Source organism: Galeopterus variegatus, unplaced genomic scaffold (genome assembly GCF_000696425.1).
Source record: "Galeopterus variegatus unplaced genomic scaffold, G_variegatus-3.0.2 Scaffold7067, whole genome shotgun sequence".
NCBI lineage: Eukaryota > Metazoa > Chordata > Mammalia > Dermoptera > Cynocephalidae > Galeopterus > Galeopterus variegatus.
The window spans coordinates 15,905-23,331 of NW_007733178.1; the positions used below are offsets into that span (position 1 = coordinate 15,905).

The window sequence follows — 7,427 nt, forward strand, 5'->3', positions numbered from 1 at the left end:
GCAAGCCTCAGTGTTGCTCCCGTGCCTCGTTCAGCCAGTGAGCGGGAACCGGTCTGTATGTGGGATCCGAACCCTCGGACGGGAGCGCCACCGCGCTTCCCAAGCAGCGCACTATCCAGTGCGCCACCGGGCCGGCCCCTCAAAATGTTTTAATGAAAACATGAAATATCCATACCAAGTATGTTAAATTAAAATGATTATAAATGGTTAAATAGTTCATACAAAATTTATCTATACAACCCATATTCTACTAAAGCATTCAGGGAAAGGTTTCAATAAGCCGACCCAACTCCCTTCTGACTTAGAATCAGATACTTAAAGCTGTTGAGGGACTAAAAGGCACATGTCATAAAAAAGCCATCCACTTGAATAGAAAAGAGTTCTTTTTTTTAATTAGCTTTTTGGAGAGTCTAGAGACAAAGGGCTTCGTATCTGATATTACTGTTACCATGGCTCTGGCATCTTTTAATCCAATTTAAATAACCCAGGAACACTTGCTTTTTGCTCACCATGACACAACTGTCATTTTTTAAAACTTGTCTATGAAAAACAAGCAAAGTTCTTAAACAACAAATTTAATAGGGATTCGACACAGGAGAAACATGAAATTTTAAATGAATCCAAGGGAGATGACAAGCAGATGGGTTTGCTTTAATAAAAAATTGGATTTGCCCAGAGGAAGACCTGTGAATAAGGAATAATGGAAATCATCATTTTCAAACCCTGACATAGCTTTGTCCGCATCTTTCAAAGAGGAGAGAAAAAACTGTTCACATTGTTCATTTCCATGAAAGTCTTCATTTACACAGACCTATTTACTGGTCCCATTTTGAAAGGCAAAATGATTTCAGTTTCAGAAAAAACTAAAGGAAATTTAGTAGCGTCAAAATGAATCAATTATAATGCAAGCAACTGGATTATTAATGAAACACAGAATTCTAGGAAGCAAACTAATAGAAACTGTAAAACCAGGTATGCACAATTCCAATTTAGATAAAAATCCTGACTCATGAGACCCAAAGTGCTCAATTATTATGTGTTCCCTGCATCCCTTGGGGGCAAGAGTGTAAGATGACTATCACATAAGAGCATCAGAATGAATAAATGAATGCAGTTTTGAACCTATTGTATTTAAGGTATACTTGTGGAATATCTAGGGGGAAATATCAGGCATGCAGTAAAATATATGGTTCTGGGATTCAGAAATATGTTCTGACCTAAAGATAGGAGTTTCAGAAATCATCATCGCAAGCAATAACTAAATCCTTAAATGGTGGGGGGGGTGGGGGTTCACTTAAGGATGGGGGCACAGGCTCAGGGATATCAGATGAGACCAACAGATGGGACTTTGTGCTTGGTGGAGCATCAATAGTGGAAAAACAAATGGAGGAAAAGGATCCAGAGAAAATCCAGAGGGGTGGAATTTGAAGGACAGAGTCCTTAATAGTTAATACTACAAACAGCTTAAATAAGCTAGGAATTGCAGAGCCTCCATTGGAGTTTTCAATTAAGAACACCATTGGTGATCTTAGATCAGTACCAGAGAAGTACCAGGAACAGAAGCCAAACTCAGCTCACCAATGAACAAGGACAGGAACCAGGGAAAGTGAATCCGTAAGCCAGCCAAGCTCAGCATCATCTGGGGAACATTTCTTAAAACAGAGATTCTTTGGTTCAGGTGCCTACTAAACAGTCAGTCCACAGACTAACAATTGGAAACCAAATGAGGCAGAGAAGGCTTTCAAGAAGCTGAACCATGATGCCTGGGACAGAGGAGTTGAAAGCAAACAATAGAGAAAATTCGTCTTTAAGATAAGAGACCTTCCTTGTACCTGCCAACCCCCCCCCTCAAAGAAAAAGAAAAAAGGAAAAAATGAGAGACTTGAGTGTGACTATATCCTGAGAGAGAAAAACAAAAATAAAAACAAAGTGACAGGAGAAAAGGGGGCCTAACTGATGGAGCAGCAAGGTCCCTGAGAAAGGGGAGGGAAGAAGAGATGGTGCACATGGGTGGAAGAAACCATCCCAGCAACAAGGAAAGGCACCTTCTTGTTCCTCCTGAGATGTGTGGAGGGTTAGAAATCTTGATTCTCATTTAATTTTAGAATAGGGTTTTTAGGTAAATGCATATATGGGGCAAAAGCCCTCTGGTAGGAGGCGATGTCCTACAGCCAGCAGGCTACCGCCCATCTAATCAACTCTAATCACTGATTAGGTATGGGATTGTATACTTTAATGATTTTAGAGCTAACAGGTGGTTGTCATACCAATCCTGTTAAGAGATTTTAAGAATTGCAGAAGGGAAAGATGTGAAAAAAATGTTTGCTAGGGGCAAGCTGTCTGTTGGGGGAAACTTTGGAAATAATTGTATTTAGATTTTATCATAAGAATGTAACTTTTGCTTAAGGAGAGGTTATACTTTAGATAATGATGGGGATAGTAGAAATGAAATAATTAAATCTATCCATTTCATGTGTAAAATAAGAATCTTCTCTATGCCTTCCTCACAAGAGGTTGATACTAATACAGTCAAATGAGATAGTGTGAAAGCATTTCTACATTCATGATTAGGTTAGGGCACCTTTATTGAGTGCTAGGCATTGTACTAAGGACTTTGCATATGTTGTATCTTTTAGTCCTAGCAGTCCCATCATTATATTAATATTATACTCATTTTACAAACAAGGAAAGCAAAGCAGGAGGTAACAGCCTACATTCTTAGTATCATATCTGCAATTCAGAGATATTAACATTCCAACATTACAGGATTAAAGAGATACTATTGCATTTCAACAACCAAAGGTTTAGTGCCCCCATCAATTCATTCACAAAAAAGTGCATGATGTAGAAACCATATTTCTTGGAAACACTGGTGTTCCTTGAAAGTATTCAGAAATAAAAATGTTCCCCAGTTTATATAAACAATATTGGAAGAATTGCCTCAATGTTGAGTTTTACTGCTAAGATTGTTTTTAAAACTGCTAGTCCTTGCTACTACTTTCTTCCCAGAAACAAGAAAGCAATGAGTGTAATTTCTTAAAAATATGGGTATGTATGCATCTCTATCTAATATGCATAACTTATTCTCTACTGGATAGTTTCTACTTCACTTTATACATTAAAAACTAATGATGCTTCTCAGTGTCTGCATAATGCACCATAACTTCCATTGCTCCAAATGACTCTGGGCAGCCATGGTTTAGTTGAGAGAGCAAGGAAAGGCACTGGATACCATTCAGATCTCTTAGCTGGTTTCCTGCATTTTCTGAGGTTATGATGCCCCAAGAGGTTGGGAGAATCAAATGGAAGTATGTGGAAGCTATGAGATAGCACTGTGTAATATTATTTCAAACATATGTAGATCGAAGGCAGAATAATATGAATCTAGGAGGTAGGGAAGGTCTTTGACGTGGAGTTGGAAGATTTTCATATATATATATTTTTTAAAAGATGACCGGTAAGGGGATCTTAACCCTTGACTTGGTGTTGTCAGCACCACGCTCAGCCAGTGAGCAAACTGGCCATCCCTATATGGGATCCGAACCCGTGGCCTTGGCGTTATCAGCACCGCACTCTCCCAAGTGAGCCACAGGCCGGCCCGGAAGATTTTCATATTTTAGGTCTGTGAGTATTATGAAAGTCTGGAAAAATAAAATTAGTACTTAATTCATCCATGTGATTAGGAGAAAAAAGATATGGTGGAGGTTGACTTCCACAACACTAAATTTGGGTGAAAGGCATGGTGAGGAGTTCTGAAAAACTGGTGTCCTTATGCTGAGAGAGCCAGTGGCAAAGAAAGTACATGCAACAGATTCTATGGCTTTTTTTTTCCCCCAACAACTTTCTTTTATTCCAATGCACTAATATTTTAGAGACGTTGTCTCTGCTTTACAGATTTCTAGGAAGAGAAATTAATATTTCATTATAAAACCACATGAGAATTATTAGTTTCCTATGTCTGCTGTAACACATTATTGCAAACTTAGTGGCTTAAAACAAGTTCTAGAGGCCAGAAGTCCAAATGGGTCTCACTGGACTAAAATCAAGATGTCAGCAGGGCTGCGTTTTTTGCTGCAGCCTCCAGGGAAAAGTCCATTTCTTTGCCTTTTCCAGCTTCTACAGGCCTCATATTTTTTTTGGCTAATGGCCCTTCCTCCATCCTCAAAGCCACTAACAGCTGCATCTTCCTCTTGCTGTCTTTTCCTCCATCTTCTGCCTCCTCCTTTCAATCTGATGGACCTTGTGATTACATTGAGCTCATCTGGATATTGTGGGCTACTCTTCTCTATTTTAAGGTCAGTTGATTTAAGTCACAGTTAATTCCACCTGTGAACTTGATTCCTTTTGCCATATTTCTAGCTTCCAGGGATTAGAATGTGGACATCTTGAGGGGTTCGGAGGGGGTGTGGGCATTATCTGCCTACCACATGGATTATAATCTATTTTTTAACCAAGAAGTACCAAACACACAATATGCCAGATATGTCCCCAAATCTTTGCCCTCCTCAGCCCTCTGAGGCTGGGTTTGGAATGTGGGTGGTAGGGGAGAATAAAAGAATAGTTCTCATTTGGTGCTAAGCAGTGGTGTGCTGGTAAACATTAACAACCAGCTCTAGCAGGAAGGAAAGGGGAGGTTGACTTATAACATTTATTGATTTCTGTGGTGTAAATATTCCAAGCACAGTCAGATTCAAGCTACCAGCATAAAATCAAGTAGCTTATAAAAATCCTGAAAATTTAGCAATCCATTCTCACAAGTCAGTACAAGGAGGCTCCAGAACACCACTGAAAGTATGCAAGTATATGCCATGGACATATTCTAGCCTGGCGAATGCAAGTTTGAGTGAATCATCCCAGTGCCCAATCCAAACTTCCCCTTCACCAACAGGATTAACTCTTCCTGGACCCTACTGACTGGCTGCTTTTTATTCTCTCCTGTTTATTAAGGATCAAGGATCAAAGAATACCCACAACTGTTGGCAGGGAATCCAACTTACTATCCCCTCACTCACACACAGATGGTGGCCAATCAGAATGAGACCCAGTGTCCTCTGGTGACTCCTGGGAGGGGGAAAACTGAAGGTTGGGGGATGGAGGAAGGTCAAGGCCAGAGACTGAGCTAGAGGCTCTTGGGTGGCTATAGGCTGCTTGGATTCTACTTGGCTGAGAGTTCCTGGGCAGCGGCCATCTGCCTGGAGAGGATGGCTGTATTTTGCAGGCTGGTGTCCACGTGTGTGTTGGCTATGCATTTAAAAAAATAAGTGCTCCATAAGCATGGCCATTATCACTTCCCTTGGCCATTTTCACAATGGCAATGTGAAATATGTCCATTCTAGATGGCTAATATCCATTTTTCTTTTATCTAACACAAGCTATTAAATAGGCTCACATTTAGTATGAAAAGACACAGATTCATATATAGCAGGAAGGACGAGGGTCACAGTGGCAGTGCAGGCCAATCAGATAGAGAAATCAAGTCCGTGGAAGGACCAGAGTGGGTTGCTCCTTCTTTTGTAAGGTCATTTAAATCAATGTTCCCCCAACTTTTATGTGCACAGAAATCACCTGGGAAGCTTGTTAAAATGCATATTCTGATTCAGTAGGCCTAAGGTTGGGCGAAAGATTCTGCATTTCCACCAATCTCCTAGATGATGCTAATGCTGCTCATTCAAGGGCCACATTTCCATCTTTCACTTTCTGGCAAATTTATGCCAATAATCATTACAGTTATCATATTAGAAAAGCCAACTCAATTAAGATTTCTTTATTTAATGATTGCTATGTCTAGTGTTATAGAATAGCTTGGAAAAGGAAAAATACTGCTGTTACTTGATGTTAAAGAAAACAGTTTCAGCTGCTAATATTTATGAATAGTATATGTTATTGATCCATGAAGAAATGAGCTATAAATATCCCACAAGCCATCCAATTGTGGGCATTAAATGACAACTAATAAATGACTTTTAGGATAAGAGGTAGCAACACAATAATTCTTCAGGGTCTGCAAGCCTCTTAATTCAGTTCCTGGTGATGATTTGATGATTTTCTTTGTTCCACATGAAATGTGGACAGACTATGCCCTGCAAAGGGAACACCTCCCCTGCAATCACAAGACCTAAGTGAGAACCTTCCTTGGAAGGAGAAAATGGGAGGAAAATAGAAAGAAACGAATGAAGAGAAGAGTGGGGAATAGAGAAGTGCAAAAAGAAAAAAGAGGCAGGTAAATTTGAAAAGTGATTGCAATAAAAATCTTTACAATGATGATGTAATAGCTGATCAATTGGAAATGGATTGCAGACTCAAATTTTGTAAACAACGTTCCTATAGGAGAAGTGCAAAAAGAAAAAAGAGGCAGGTAAATTTGAAAAGTGATTGCAATAAAAATCTTTACAATGATGGTGTAATAGCTGATCAATTGGAAATGGATTGCAGACTCAAATTTTGTAAACAACGTTCCTATACTCTTTTGATACTTCCAACATTTTATTACTCATTGTCCCTTAGTGCAAGCCCAGTCTTATCTCCACCCCCAGAGCCCACATCTCTATAGCAACAGGATGCTCTTGGACTTGGGAGACAAAGAGGTGGTGCCTACACACTCATTTTGCAGAAATAGTTCAGAGAAGGCTGGGGCCTGATCAAGGTCACACAGCACAACAAAAACCTTCCAAGAAAGACTAGTCTGCTCCCAGCCTAGAAAAGAGCTCCTTAGGAGCTCATATTCCTTCATGCATTTTATAAGCCATAAGCTTTTGGCTTTATTAACTATAACTAGTAAAGATATCTATTGTTTGGTAACCAGGTTTAAATTTTGGCCAATATTTAATCTTTAAAAGGAAAAAGGAAGAAAGGGAGGGAGAAAAATACGGAGAGCAGGAAAAGGAATTCTATTTTTTTGGCTTATACCTGCAGCAGGTGTTATACACTGTGGTCTATATTGTGAGTCCATCCCCTGCCCACAAACCTCCCACACTTAAAACCTGCCACAGCTTAGGACTCTGTGGAGAATGGGAGTAAGAGAAAGGGGGCAGGGCAGAACAACTCTACACTCTTCCTCATGCCTTAGCAGATAAGCATTTAAGAAATTTCCCCCCCCAAGCCCCAGAAAGAGTATCAAAACTAAAACACCACTGTGAGGTTTAGAATAGATCATATCCCTAATAGTGTAATGCAAACTCGGGTTTTCTCTTTTATCAGTAAGAGAGGCATGTGTGGAAATAAGTATGGCAGTGTTTGCTGCTGTTACCAGCTGTTTTGTCTTCTGGCCAAATATACAGTTACTGTTTTGATCACCCACCCCAAAGGTGAGACTGTGTGATGACTAAGAACCTAGCTCTGGAGCTAGACTGCCTGGAGATAAATCAGTTCTTCTAATTACTGGCTGTGGGCCCTTGGGCGAGTTATCCGCCCTCTCTATAGTCAGTTTC

General features: G+C 39.9%; 1 long non-coding RNA gene across 1 annotated transcript in view; it reads right to left on the reverse strand.

Annotated features, from left to right (window-relative positions):
- The window catches only part of LOC103607044, an 11,614-nt gene that overhangs the window by 1,415 nt on the left and 2,772 nt on the right, over positions 1–7,427 (reverse strand). The gene's annotated exons all lie outside the window — the stretch shown is intronic.